At 40.8% G+C, this 15811-nt stretch overlaps 1 protein-coding gene across 7 annotated transcripts in view; it reads right to left on the bottom strand.

Moving 5' to 3' along the window:
• si:dkey-72l14.3 (Glyco_hydro_56 domain-containing protein) overlaps positions 1-10040 on the bottom strand; it is a 46748-nt gene extending 36708 nt beyond the window's left edge. For 6 of the 7 annotated variants that reach the window (XR_009768812.1, XM_061680200.1, XM_061680192.1 and 3 more), the window contains exon 1: positions 9680-10040. The gene's annotated coding sequence lies outside the window, so the exon portion shown is untranslated. Of the gene's footprint in view, positions 1-8386; positions 8442-9679 lie in introns of those variants that run through there. The other variant, XM_061680175.1, reaches the window with a different exon arrangement.
• Between the last annotated feature and the right edge of the window lie 5771 nt (positions 10041-15811).

A 15811-nucleotide genomic window follows, 5' to 3' on the forward strand; every position in this document is an offset into this window, starting at 1 on the left:
CTATGTGGTTATTTTGTTGTTTGCTTCAAACTCTTTGTTGTAGAGGAGTAATGTTTTGATACATGCAGTTGAGCATGAAATATACACTATTGAGATACTGTGATGTTCATTGTGTCAATAAAAAAAAAAACATGCATATATTTTGTCCATATTGAAAATTGCATTTTTGTCATACATCTGGTTAGGAAGTGCACAGATACAGAATCAGCCAGTGCAATTCGACTCAGGTTTGATAAATGAACACATTTGCATATACAGTGGGTACGGAAAGTATTCAGAACCCATTAAATTTTTCAGCCATTTGCTAAAATCATTTAAGTTATTTTCCCCCCCTCATTACTCAGAATCAGAATCATCTTTATTTGCCAAGTATGCTCCAAAACACACAAGGAATTTGTCTCCGGTAGTTGGAGCCGCTCTAGTACAACAGGCAGTCAATTTACAGAACACTTCGGAGACATAAAGACATTGACAAAAAACAATTGTGCAAAAAGATGCAGAGTCCTCTAGCACTTAGAGCAGTTCGAATGACTAATATTGCAATAGTCCGGTGCAATGATCCATCGTGCAAAGGGCGCTGAGACCTCAAGGAGTGTATGCGGTATAAAGTGACTAGTAGTGAGTAATGTAGACACAGCACCCCATATTGACAGAAAAAAACAGAATTGTTGAAATTTTGGGAGATTTATTAAAAAAGACATTGAAGTATCACACAGCCATAAGTATTCAGACCCTTTGCTCAGTATTTAGTAGAAGCACCCTTTTGAGCTAATAACGTTTTTCACAACTGGATTTGGGGATCCTCTGCCATTCCTCCTTGCAGATCCTCTCCACTTCTGTCAGGTTGGATGGTGAACGTTGGTGGACAGCCATTTTCAGGTCTCTCCAGAGATGCTCAATTGGGTTTAAATCAGGGTTCTGGCTGGGCCATTCAAGAACAGTCACGGAGTTGTTCTGAAGCCACTCCTTTGTTATTTAAGATGTGTTCTTAGGGTCATTGTCTTGTTGAAAGGTGAAACTTCGGCCCAGTCTGAGGTCCTGAACACTCTGGAAAAGGTTTTCATCCAGGATATCCCTGTACTTGGCCGCATTCATCTTTTCTTCGATTGCAACCAGTCTCCCTGTCCCTGCAGCTGAAAATGATGCTGCCACCACCATGCTTCACTATTGGGACTGTATTGGACAGGTGATGAGCACTGAGGAGAGGCTTCCGTCGGGCCACTCTGCCATAAAGCCCCGACGAGTGGAGGGCTGCAGTGATGGTTGACTTTCTAGAACCTTCTCCCATCTCCCGACTGCATCTCTGGAGCTCAGACACAGTGATCTTTGGGATCTTCTTTACCTCTCTCACCAAGGCTCTTCTCCCCCAATTGCTTAGATTGGCCGGACGGCCAGCTCTAGGAAGGGTTCTGATCGTCCCAAACGCCTTCCATTTCAGGATTATGGAGGCCATTGTGCTCTTAGGAACCTTAAGTGCAGCATACATTTTTTGTAGCCTTGGCCAGATCTGTGCCTTGCCACAATTCTGTCTCTGAGCTCTTCAGGCAGTTCCTTTGACCTCTTGATTCTCATTTGCTCTGACATGCACTGTGAGCTGTAGGGTCTTATATAGACAGGGATGTGGCTTTCCTAATTAAGTCCAATCAATATAATCAAAGACAGTTGGACTCCAATGAAGGTGTAGAACCATCTTAAGAATGATCAGAAGAAATGAACAGCGCCCGAGTTAAATATATGAGTGTCACAGCAAAGGGTCTGAATACTTATGGGTGTGTGATATTTCAGTTTTTCTTTTTTAATAAATCTGCAAAAAATTCAACAATTCAATTTTTCTGTCAATATGGGTTGCTGTGTGTACATTAATGAGGAAAAAAATGAACTTAAATGATTTTAGCAAATGGCTGCAATATAACAAAGAGTGAATAATTTAAGGAGGTCTGAAAACCTTCCATACCCACTGTAGTCCTCCCACAAAGTGCAAAGTAAACTGTGTGGCAATTTAGCATGTTAACTCTTCAGACATCACATCAAGCCATGCAGTTTGACAGTTCAAGAATATGAATGTATTAAGGATTGTTATTAAAGCTCATGTTATTACAAAAAGGACATTTTCATAAGAAGGAGCACTTATTTTCACTTTTTCTGTTATTTGTTTTTTAATTATTATTATTTCTGTGGAGGTTGATGCAAGTTTAAAAAAAAAAAAACTGAAAACTGTTTCAATGCTTGTTTAGTATTGTAGGAGAAATAAAGGAAATTCCAGAAGGGAAAAACAAAACAAAAAGCCAATCTTGTCATTGCCATGTCATTGTTATTTGCATATTCTCTAAGTGAAAGGGGGGGAATCACAAATTGTGTTTTTGTAAAATTGTTAGTGAAATTTCGTTGTCAGGCCATATCGCCCAGCCGTTGAAGCACCTATTCAATTTTGGTAAGAATGGCAATAGCCGTCCTGTATGAAACACGAAGTAGTCTGCTAGCGAACAAATATATGCCTTCCTTTGCGCATTTTCTTTGAATCTTGTTAAAAGTTTGGTGTTAAACAGTGGCGTTATACAGTAAGTCGTGTTTTGTAGCATTGCTTATAAAAATGGTGCACCTTGCCCAAAGTCTGTGGTAATCCATTGAGGATTCATAATGCCGTCTTAGGTTTTTGGTGTGTTACATGCCATTGGTGTTTGTTACACTTGGTGTGTATAAGAATAAGCAGAACTTTGTTCCATTTGGATGGATTCTGATTGCTTGTAAGGTGTGGATTATTAGCAGATGATTTGCCCCGGTGAAATCCATTATGCTCGTGACATTATCCCTTAAAATCACACTCTAAGAAATGACTTTGGACACACAATCTGCTTTTTGCCTATAATGGAGTTTGCTTTTCATCCACTTTCATGATTTGAGAATTATGGTCTTTTTTTTTTTTTGATTCCTTGGTGATCTACTCTCGATGAATATGTAGTACTTTCATCTTGCTGTTTCATGAGGTCTGGTTAAGAGCAGGACGAACGGCATATGATTTATTTATGCCAGAGGGGTTGTTGTATTGAAATTTGTGTTTGATACACAGTATTTATTTTACTTTTGTTCACTTCCAATCCTCTTATCACTTTATCTTGTGCTTCATTGGCCTTTTATAGATTTTACAGTCATACCCTAATTTATGACGAGCACTGAAACATTTTCAAATGTATCTGCCGACTTATTTTCTTAATGTTACTGGTATCTTAATAATCATTATATTATAATACATTCATCCATCCATCCATTTTCTGAGCCGCTTCTCCTCACTAGGGTCGCGGGCGTGCTGGAGCCCGTCCGTCCCAGCTGTCATCGGGCAGGAGGCGGGGTACACCCTGAACTGGTTGCCAGCCAATCACAGGGCACATAGAAACAAACAACCATTCGCACTCACAGTCATGCCTACGGGCAATTTAGAGTCTCCAATTAATGCATGTTTTTGGGATGTGGGAGGAAACCGGAGTGCCCGGAGAAAACCCACGCAGGCACGGGGAGAACATGCAAACTCCTATATTATAATACAGTAAATTTAAAAAATGTGCAGCAGAAATATTTCATCAGGCTTCGGCTTCCACGACCCTGAACAGAATAAGATGTATAGAAAATATGTATACATACATATATACATATATATATATAAAACAGTGATATATGTTGTACAATACTGGATTTTTCTTTCTATGGACACTCCACAATTGTCATTCTCCCACATGGACTACAGATATATCCACTCCAAAAGCAATCGGTTATCGTTCTCCCACCTGCCACCTTTACAGCAAGGAATCCTCCCTTCTTGTCAATGTATGCATCACATTGTTCTTGTTATTTTTTTTCTCAATCTCTAATTATTTCAGGTCAGAGCTATTGCGTTGTAGAAGCTGCCTGTGGTTTACAGCAGCAATTTCCCTTTAAACTCTGTTCCAATATAACTTCTATCACTCCACTGAATAGAGGAAAAAAATGGAAAGTCTTTTTTCCCAATTTACTCTGGCATGTTTCACTTGCAAATGCATACAGGGGCAACAAAACTGACTGAACATGTCAGTAATAAGGCATCTTCTGTTCAGCCCCGAGAGGTCTGACGAAGCGATGGAAATGAAAGCACCTGAGTGACTCTATGTGAGGTGAAATGGCGGCACGGTGGCCGACTGGTTAGCCTCACAGTTCTGAGGACCTGGGATCAAATCCGGCCTCGCCTGTGTGGAGTTTACATGTTCTCCCCTTCCCTGGGTGGGTTTTCTCCAGGTACTCCGGATTCCTCCCACATCCCAAAAACATGCATGATAGATTAATTGAAGACTCTAAATTGCCCATTGGTGTGCGAATGGTTGTTTGTTTATGTGTGCCATGCAATTGGCTGGCGACCAGTTCAAGGTGTACCCCGCCTCTCGCCCTCAGCTGGGCTCGGCACCAGCATGCCCTCAACCCTAGTGAGGATAAGCGGTAAATGGATGGATGGATGTGAGTTGAACTTTGAGTTCATCTGTCCTGTGACACCAACCACAGAGTCGTTGATAAATCACACCCAATAAACCACCCACAAGCCTCTAGCACTTTTTCAGCTAGAAGCCCTCCAAAAGATGCCTGCTTACATTTCAAATTGCTTTTTCACCCTGATATCAAGGGCTCCGTCCCTCCTGTGTGGTTTTTGCATATTCTCCCCTTGCTAGTGCAAGTTAACTTTCAGTACTCTAGCTTCCTGTCACATTGCAAAAACATGCATGCTACATTTGTTAATTCCATCCATCCATTTTCCTTACCGCTTATCCTCACTGGGGTCGCGGGCTGCTGGAGCCTATCCCAGTTATCTTCGGATGGGTTGGGGTACACCCTGAACCGGTCGCCAGCCAATTGCAGGGCACATAGAAACAAAGAATCATTCTCACTCACATTCACACCTACGGGCAATTTAGAGTCATCAATCTACCTCACCACGCATGTTTTTGGGATGTGGGAGGAAACCGGAGTGCCTGGAGAAAACCCACGCCGGCACGGGGGGAACATGCAAAGTCCACACAGGCGGGGCCGGAATTTGAACCCCGGTCCCCAGAACTGTGAGGCAGATGTGCTAACCAGTCGCCCACCGTGCCGGCACATTTGTTAATTGAAGACTCTAAATCACGTACCAAACTCAAGGCCCAGGGGCCAAATCTGGCCCGCCTCATCATTTTATGTGACCCGGGAAAGCAAATCAGGTGCAACTTCCATGATTCTTGCGAAAATCTTCACCAAAATTTCAAGCACTTTTTGCTTTACAGTAACTCGAACAATAGCTGAACAAACTATCATCCTTGAATTATGATTTCAAAACTAGTTATCCATCAATTTGTTGTGTCTATGTAATAATATGAGGACGCGATTAAACATTTATATGGTTTAATGGCCCTCTGAAACCGTAACTACAATCTGGCCCGCAATAAAAATGAGTTTGACACCCCTGCTCTAAATGGTCTTTACCTATGAATATGATTGATAATGTTTGTTAGTCCTGCGATTAGATGGCAACCAGTCCAGGTTGTACCCTGCCTCTTGGCCAAAGTCAGCTGGGATTGACTCCTGCTCACCTGCCACCCTCGTGAGGAAAAGCACTATAGAAAATGGATGAATGGATAAATTGATATTTTTTTTTCTTTCTGAACTGTACATAAAAATTTCTGCAACTTGACTCAATTTAAAGTATTTACCTGTTATCACCACAGAGACTAACAGAACATCTGAATAATCTCCCAGATCGCATCCTTGCTAATGCTAAGAGGGTTAAAAAGGTCATTGAATGCATAGTATACTCTAAATAAAGGCTTTTTAATCCTCAAGCATATGTGCCAGAAAGAAGACTGATGGTTGCTTCAGTCTGCATTTATTATAATAATTTGGTACTGTGAGATAGCTAGGCCTATTAAAAAATTATTCAATTAATCACATTACTTTTTGTATCTGCCGCAAACAGCAGAGAAAGGACGGCGAGAGTTGGCAGGAGCACAATGTTGTACCGACAAACACTACATAAAAAAAACTACAAAAAGATTATGTTACAAATTAGTCGTTTAGATATATTCATTTTATAATGTAAAACTTTTTCCAGCAATCTTTAACGGTCAGTTAATACCTTAATTTAATGCTACCTTGCAGAATATGTGCTGTCCCTCACGCTATGTCAGAGGTGAAAGGACTGCGTGATAGCTGCTTAATCTGTTGGGACAAAGCTGCTGGTCTGTGTTTACAAGTCTGTCTGGACTGAGGCTCATCCTGAGCCCACCTCTCCTCAACTTGAAGGAATAGATGCGCTTCTATATACTGTATTGGCAACTGCAAACCATAAACTAACAGTATCTACTTCTACTACTTAGCAAAGTCTCTTTCAAAAAACTATTGCAAATTACTGTAATTTGGAAACACATTTTGTGTGGTTAGGTTACCGTGCCAGAGGCACTGGCACATAGATACACACAGTACGATCCAATCAGGAAGTGAGATTAGCACGGTAATTATGTCACACCAATCTGATTCCTTCAAAAGCACCCATGCAGTTGTGATGCACCAAAGTGTCGGCGACTCTTTATAGGCTTAGCGAGCTGTTTGTAATGTTTCTCTATCCATCCATTTTCTTTATCACTTATCCTCATTCGGGTCACGGGTGAGTTGGAGTCTATCCTGGTCCAATTTGTGTGAGAGGCGGGGTACACCATGGACTGGTCGCCATCCAATTGGAAGGCACATACTGTATAGACAAACAACCATTCACACATATGGACAATTTAGCTTCTTCAATGAACCTAACATAAATGTTTTTGGAATGTGGAACCAGTTTTGTACCAGAGTACAAAAAAAAAGGGAAGGCCAGAGCCTAACGCCCCAACATCAGAACTGTGTGGAGTAGGTGCTAAGCACCCATTTCTAATGTCAAATTTTGTTGTTTTGTTTTGTTTTGTAAGGCCTTAAATTGTATTGAAGCGCACTAACATAAGATTCTATAAAGTCTGACGTCTTTGGCCATAGTGCGGCTTTTTTACCATTGGGTAATAACAGTGAATAATTTGATTTACTGCACAGTGGAACATCTAAGGTCGAACACAATCAATTATGGCAGACTGGTCGACCTCGGACTATTCACATTTGGGAAAAAACATTTCTAATGGAAATGAATGTGAATTGGGGAAAAAAAATATTTCCATCATATACAATTTACCAAGTAGCTCAGTAATTTTGTGCAAACATTCAAGTGTAAATTTGAATAAATTTGACACACCACAAAGAACTACTACAAAGTTGTCGGTCTTTGCAAGTTTGCATGAAACAAAGTTTTGAATTTACTCTAGAGGGTCTTAGAACCAGTGGTTCTAAAACTTGGGTCCAAGGATCCTTGGGATTCCACTAGCCACAACATGACTGAGGGTCCACAAAATAATTTGCAAAAAATTATGTTGTATAATTTTTGCATACCTACAGTACATGGACAGCAGCGCACCAATAAAACAAACACACTAAACCAACCAAACAAACAAACTAATCCTCCCTATCTCTGGGCCAATTAAAAGCTCTTATATGATTATGATATAGTGTATCACATAAATTTGATGTCGCTGCTTGCGCACAGAATTTTTTGTTTTCTCCCGCTTTTCTTATGTAGATTAGTACAGGGCAGGCAAGGAAAGGCAACCTATGCAAAATATTTGCGGCTTGGAAGCACATACCTGGACCATCCAATGTGGAGAAATCATTGCTAAATCAAGGTATAAATGGGCACCATGTCTTTGGCCATGTCCAGCGCAATTAACTCTGTGATTGCCTTCCACAATGTGAAAATTATGTCGCTCATGTTTTGTTTCTAAGCGGGAATCTGGCATATGCGCAAACTACTTCCCCATTCGGCAAATCAGGTATAAGCACTTCCGTCGCGCTCGGCTGAATGAGGACGGGAACAGTTTTAAAGCACCCGTATAAGTCTTTATTTTAAACACAAGATGTCGCCACCAAAGGTGACAATAGATGGTGATTGGGCTTTGTTCATGTTTACATGCATGGTATCAGATTTGTATAAATAAATGATATACATGTATTCAACTTTGTCCAAAGATACCACCACAATGAAAACAAGAATCAGCTTCAAACTGTAATCATGTAATCAATCCTAGTTATGATTGTTAGCAAATCACAGACAGGAAGTCAGCTATTCCGTGTTCCACGTTGGTCACATGACATTCTGCATACCACGAGATTAAAGTCATTAGTGGCTTTATTGAAAAATAGTCGCTAGAGTGGTTGAAAAAGTCACGAAATATAGCGACCTGGAGTTGTATCACACAAGTCTTGGTCTCAAGAACGGTCTTGGGACAACATTTCAAAGGTCCTGGTCGTGTTTTAGACTCACCTCCCAAAAGTCTTGATCTCATCTCAGTCTCGGACTGGCCGGACTTGGGATTTTCTGTCGAGACTGGTCAAGACCAGCACTGATGTGCTATTCTTCAGCTTCATGAATGTGATAATAAGGAGAAGCACTTGGTAAAACAACAAATGTGTTACTAACCCCCCACCAACCCCGTAATGACCACAACATTTGCGGTATTGTGACTGAGGGACACGGAATGTATTACAAATAAAATTAAATTTAAAGAGAGAATGCTCCTTAACTGTTCAACCTTGTCATCGTTTTTCAAATTGATTTTGATGGTCTTGGTCTTGGCACGGTCTCGGCTTGTCTCAGTCTTGGTCATGACTGGATCTCAATCCCTTTGGTCGTGGTCTTGTTTTGGTCTTATTGACTTCTGGTCTCGGGCAAGTCTTGGTCTCCAATAGTGTGGTCTTGACCACAACACTATAGCGACCTAATCACGAAGTTGGAAACACGGATGTCATGGTCTGTGTTTTAGTTTAGATTCTATTTAGTTTTGTTTCATGTTTTCCTGTGTCCTATGTTGTTCAAATGTGTGCATTTAGTTATTATGTCCACCTGTTCTCGTCAACCCTCTACATTGTGCCAACCAATCAGTTCCCTCCAGCCACCCGTGTCCTTGCCTCCAACACTGTGAAAGCCCGAACCTGACAGAATGCAGCAAACTATAAAGGACCCAGTAGGAAGCACACGGCATCACCCGAGACGCCGCCGGTCTGCCTCCCAGCCCCATCAGCCTGGCGACCAAACCTACCCTCTTCCGGTAAGCCCTATCATTCCTTCTTCTCTGTCCTTTTCATCAGTGTCACTCACTTGTCCTAGTTATTCACCAAGCCCTAACAGTTTTATTTTTTTAGATATCTGATTATGAAGATGGCCCCAATTTAATTAACCATCTTTCTGACACGGTTTCGGACTCCGATTTTGATTATTATTTTTTTTAAGGTTCATTTTTCTCTTCCCAGTCAATTGTCATCACGTTGTCCCTTTCCTGATCCCAACCCTGCTCCGGCGGCGCTCGTCCAGCGGCCGCCACCCGACCCTCTTGCCTGGCCCCTGCATTGCCGTTGGGTCTGGCAGCCAAGCACCGCACATGTGGTGGCCTGGACGGCTACCAGAATGGCCCTGGTGGGCCAAATTGTATGACCAACTTCTACATTATATGGTCTTATAATTTTGGACCCAATCAACTACATTTGGCTTACAGAGTGTAACCTTAAAAATAAACCACAAGGTTTTTTTCAGATAATGTCAAAATGTTGTGAAACTTACCAAGGCCAACGTTGTTCTTTCCACACAGCCTGGACATTGTTTCAGAGTATCTTCACCTTCACATTTTCCTCTTTAGAAAATTCAAAGTACTCTCCTGGATTAGTGAAGACATGGAAAAAGATGCAGCCGAAGCAGCCTAACACCGGGAAGAGAGAGTGGTAGGGAGTTAGTGGGATGAAGAGTCCGGAATAGCCATGCTTGAGATGAAATTTGACAAAACAAAGAAGAAAGTCAAGCTGAAGAAATTCACAGAAGGCAAAAAAAAAGTACATGGAAAGATGTGTGGGTAGGAATGTGTCTGTGTGCCAGGCTAAGCTTCCTTACTGCGAAATACTAAACGAGTTCAGCAATGACAACGCCGGTTCACATGACCATCGACACCTGCCGTAATCCCATAATCCTCTGGTCTACTGCTGCTACCCTTGTCCAAACAAACACTTGACAGGTTGAATTATCTCACCTGCCTTCCTCCAACCGGAAACACTTACTTCCTCTTTTACTTCCACTCTTGTTCATCTACAGTATTTCTCTCTTTCTATCCATAGTCTTATTTTTCATTGGCCTCTATTTAGGACAATAATATAGACGCAATTTAGTGGGAACAGTTTGGGGAATTTTTGCCCTTGTGCAAAAAGCAAAGTTCATAAAAAATGTAATTAATTAATAAATTAATGGCGGCACGGTGGCCGACTGGTTAGAGCATCTCGCTCACAGTTCTGAGGTCCGGGGTTCAATCTCCGGCCCCGCCTGGGTGGAGTTTGCATGTTCTCCCCGTGCCTGCGTAGGTTTTCTCCGGGCACTCCGGTTTCCTCCCACATCCCAAAAGCATGCATGGTAGGTTAATTGACAACTCTAAATTGCTCGTAGGTGTGAATGTGAGTGCAAATGGTTGTTTGTTTATATGTGTTGCCAGCCAATCGCAGACCAATGAGTAGAAATAACTAATAATTTGCATGTGATATAAGTATGGTACATTTCCATTAATTTCTGAAGATATTATACAGGGTGGCACGGTGGGCGACTGGCTAGCACATCTGCCTCACAGTTCTGGGGACCTTGGTTCAAATCCGGCCTCGCCTGTGTGGCGTTTACATGTTATCCCCGTGCCTGTGTGGGTTTTCTTCGGGTGCTCCAGTTTCCTCCCACAGCCAAAAAACATGCATGGTCATGCATACATGCATGATCTGTAAACCTCCACATCCTGTTTGCGTGAATGGCTCGCTTCTTCTGCAGACGTATCTCTGTAACTTCTCCGGTGTAATCGATCTCTTGTCCACAGCTTATATAATTGTTTTAAACACCCGGCTGGTGTTTTTTTTTTTTTTAATTCATTATTTATTTGTTTAAAATTGTCTCACCCGAAATGTTTGTAGACAAAAAATGCAGTTTCCTGCTATATGCACAATGTGAAATTAAGAAAAACTGAAAGAAATTGATTGAAACTAACTGGTCTTTCATTCGTAAGTGAAATGTCTCATTTTCTCTAGTGAATTTTGAATATCGCTTGTATATTCATAATTGCTCTTTTACCAAGCAAAAATATATTTTATCCTTATACTTAATTATTCCGATAGAATTGTCAGAAGAATACTCGATTACTAATTGCAGCACTACTGGATGCAAATTTTTATTTGTGACAGATCTGTTTAATGTCACTTCAGAAATAAAATGAGAAAAAGTAAGGCATAGCACAGCATTTTCATAGAATAACTGAAAACGTACTATCGATCAGTTTTGAAGGGGCAATAAACTAAGCCCCCCCCCCTTAACAATTGGCTTTGAAGGTGCAACATTTTTGATCAGCCCCCACTTGTTTATCAAATTTGTATTGATAAATAAATATCCATGCATCAATTTTCTGTACCGCTTATCCTCACAAGAGTCGCAGGCATGCTGGAGCCTATCCCAGCTGTCTTTGGGCGAGAGGCAGGGTACACCCTTAACTGGTCGCCAGCCAACCGCATGGCAAATATAAACAAACAGCCATTTGTACTCACATTCACACCTACGGCCAATTTAGAGTCTTCAATCAACCTACCACGCGTGGTTTTAGGATGTGGGAGGAAACCGGAGTACCTGGAGAAAACTCACGCGGGCACGGGGAGAACATGCAAACTCCACACAGGTGAGGCCGGATTTGAACCCGGGTCCTGTGAGAACTGTGAGGCAGATGTGCTAACCAGTCGTCCACCGTGCCAATAATATATACGTATATATATCCATGATGACGAATGATTTGAACTGTGATCTGGCTGCTTGAGAGTGCTCACTAACGGCAGAGAGGAAAAACAAGCATGCAGGGACATGGTCTCGAGGGAGCAGTATTATAGTTTGGCTGATGCTGTGGCTCTGAGCCAAAAGATTTGCTGTGTGAAAGCACCTCTTTTGTGCTCTGCTAGCGTGACAGTATCCAATTGGAATGTGCCACTGCGAAGGCAGCGCAGAGCAATGGCTGCTTGTCTTGCTGTCCATGTGGTGTTATTACAGACTGACAAGGACCAAAACTCTACTCAGAAGTCGGGGAAAAAATAAAAAAAGTAACATTGATTAGCTGGAAAGACAACATTTTCAAGTGTTAAAGAAGTCAAAAATGGTATGTTTGATGATCAGTTTCAGTGGTACAGTATTGTAATACTTTTACTAATGTGATACAAACTAAAAAGGTAAGATCTGTGTATTGTGGCTGTTGTTTTTTAACATGAGTGTAGTGGGGATTTAGCTGAGCAAGAGAGCAAAAGCTCTGAACAGGATTTGAACTGGTCCGATAATCCTCAGGGCTCTTCAGGTGGCTCGTCCTCATGAAAGCTCTGTGTGTGTGTGTGTGTGTGTGTGTGTGTGCGTGTGTGTGTGTGTGTGTGTGTGTGCGTGTGTGTAATTTCTCGTGTACAATGCGCATTTCCCCCCCTAAAATTGTCAAAAGTCAATAGTGTGCATTATACATAGGTATATGGGCAAATGGAAAAAAAAACTCACATTTTATAAATGTAGGCCGCCATCTAGTGGTTATGAAAAAGGTGTAGCCTACACTTTCATTCCAATATGACAGCGGTACGTATGACTGCATAGATGTACAGTCGTGCCTATAAATTTACATACCCAGGCAGAATTTGTGAAATGTTTTTTGGTTTTTTTTAATATGACTGATGACTGAACAACAACCATCATTAATTTATTTATGGTTATGTTTTGTTTAATGATAATGCTTTTCTGAAATGCTTAACCGTTTAATTTGAATCATGTTGAATCATAAAATGTTAATTATATAAAATCGGTGAAGTCTAATAACAATAATACAGAAATACACAAAACATAAACAGAAAATGCTTAGGTTACCCACATTGAATGGATTAACCCTTTGTAAGGCACTCATGAAAGTACTTGCAAATATAAAATGTATATGATTTTATCGACATCAGTTATTTCCTTGCATACAATTCCTTTCTCTTTGTGCATATACAGGTATGGAAAATAATATTAGACCACTTTGTTTCGTCAATGTCTGCCATTATAGGTATACAGAGATGGGTAGGAACACGTTACATTTACTCAAGATTTGTGTTAAGAAACTGTACTTTCACTCCGTTACAATGATCTACATGCCGCTCGCAAATTTTATTTATCACTTATTGCGTGTGTGATCTATTTTTAGACTTCCCCTTCCGCATAGGGCACTGTTGTGCCAATCCAACGTGATCACTAGTATCATTTGAATCCAGCTCATCAATCAAACGGCACAAGGCAGCCACATGACCACACACAACATCTTCTATTGGGCTTCACGGGCATAGGTATAAACACTAGATACACCAGCCAGGTTAATCGACATGCTTAAGTGACGGCCATGTTGGAAATCTCGTCGTTCCCATAGAAGGCAATGGCGCGACTGTGTTTACATTTCAAATGATAAAAACAACATTTTTCAAACATTGTATTATTTACATGGCAGTATGTATGCATGGCAATTCCTCAAGTTAAAACATATGTACAAGTGTGTGTGTGTGTGTGTGTGTGCGTTTGTGTGCGTTTGTGTGCGTTTGTGTGCGTTGAGCATGGTCTTGGTGGATGTTCAGAGCTCAGCAGCCGTGTCGGGGTAAGGACAGAGAAATTTGGAGTAAAGGCGGTTTAATAAAGAAAGGCTGAAAGAAAAAAAAGCGTGCCTCTGGAATTTAAAAATGAAAAGAGAATGTTTTTCTCTTAATGCGATTAAATTATTCCATTTCACTGCTTTCCCAGCCGCCAGTTTGAGCTCCTTCAGAGCACACAGTGGCAACACAACACTGTTTTCAAGACAGGGCGGTGGGGGGGGTGAGGAAGAGGCAACAGTACTGTAAGGGGGGTCAATGTAATGGCAAGTGAGAAAGCGCACATGAAAACTTTAATGATAAATTGCTACTTTTACATTACACGTGTGGCAAATTCATGTTAAAATTACACTGGAAAAAAAGGCAGAATATACGGTATAAGGAGCACCTTATATCTTTAGTATCAATGGTCACAGTTAGTTTTAATTATGTACACAATGTAATGTCACAATTGTAGTACTGCATAGGTACTATGTAACATTGAATCATCTGTATGTATTGACAACATAGCATGCTAATCATACCCATATTCACACTTTGAGTTTAGAATTGCATACAAGCACATTAACATTTCCTAATGTCCCAAGTGTAAGTTTGTATTTCTTCTCCCCCCCCCCCCCCCCCTCTCTACTCTGGTACGCTACATTAAATACTATGAACCTTTATCTGCACCAAGCAAGGTATACACTAAACCATGTAATGTCCCTTATCAATGAACAAAGTACACCCTCTACAGTACATTCTCCATTTGTGCTGGAGTTTAATATTTTATATCTCGTAATATCAGCTTGATAAGTCGTGGGCAGCAAACCTTCATGAGTTGCCCACTGACGTTTTAACTTTAAATTGTATTCATCGCACAGGGATTTATTCTTACTGTATATCCAAACTACAATTTTGTACTTGTTATTCTGTGTTTTTTTTTTCTCTATGTGTCTAATTTTACATCTTTAGACATACACAGATCCTTCATATGCCCGAGTTGCACAATGAAGATTTACACTTTGTTCACTATCGAATTGTGTTCGCAGTGTTAACAAGAAAGGTTTGTGGATCTGCAAATCTTTCCGGAACAATTCTTCCTTGGCCCATGCCATGGAGGAAGTACATAAAAGGAAGCGTAAATAACTCACAAAATCACCAGTTCCTGAATTCATCTTTGATGATTAATGAGCAGGTTTTCACTTGTAAGAAGTGAATCTGACACAGGTTTTCAGCATCGGTGGCATCTTTCTTTATTAAATGAACCATTTCCAGTTCCTCACATGAGCGCCTCTTGCAGTGTGTTTCCAGCAGCGTAGACACAGGAGTTTGAGCTCATTGTGTTGCTGAATGGAACATGGCTCTCCATTCCCAACCTTATTAAAAGCCACTTTTGGTGGTCAGCAGAAAAAGCGAAGCAGTACTCTGCTTGTAAGAGGATCTTTGGCCACTTTTCCCCAGCTCTGCTGCCTTTAGCAGTTTTGGCTGCTGTGCTTATCTCTGCTTTTAAATCGAAGCCATTTATCTGTCAACTATATTTCAATGTTTAATAAGCAAGAGGGCACCTGGGAAATATCACAACAATTTCACTTTTTAAATGTGACCAGACCATTTTTTTGTAGAAATACACAAAATAACTTGAACTTCACTTTATCTCAATGCACTTGTCAAATTAAGAAGTTTATATGACAAAGAAGTTGTCTTAGCATCTGCTGATAATTGAAAGAAGAAAAATGAGTCTCATACAGAAAAGTGGATCACAGAGCTGTTGCATTAAAACATTTTTCTAGCAACAGATTTTTTAGCACTAATGCGACCAGATGCATTACTTGCACACAGCAATAAAATTATACATACGACAACAAATTTACGGCTCGAGGTTTGGGGGGTTGTGTGGGTGTGTGTGTCTTGGAATGTTGTTTGAGTCCCCGAGAAACATTGTCTATTTTACCTGCACAACTCTCTATGTACAGTAAACTGACAATACAGCTTCTTGAATCAAAGGCAAATTGGATTAGGGGACTGAATTTTGGGGGTTCACACTTTTTACCTTACCCCTAGAACAGCA

Source organism: Phycodurus eques, chromosome 1 (genome assembly GCF_024500275.1).
Source record: "Phycodurus eques isolate BA_2022a chromosome 1, UOR_Pequ_1.1, whole genome shotgun sequence".
NCBI lineage: Eukaryota > Metazoa > Chordata > Actinopteri > Syngnathiformes > Syngnathidae > Phycodurus > Phycodurus eques.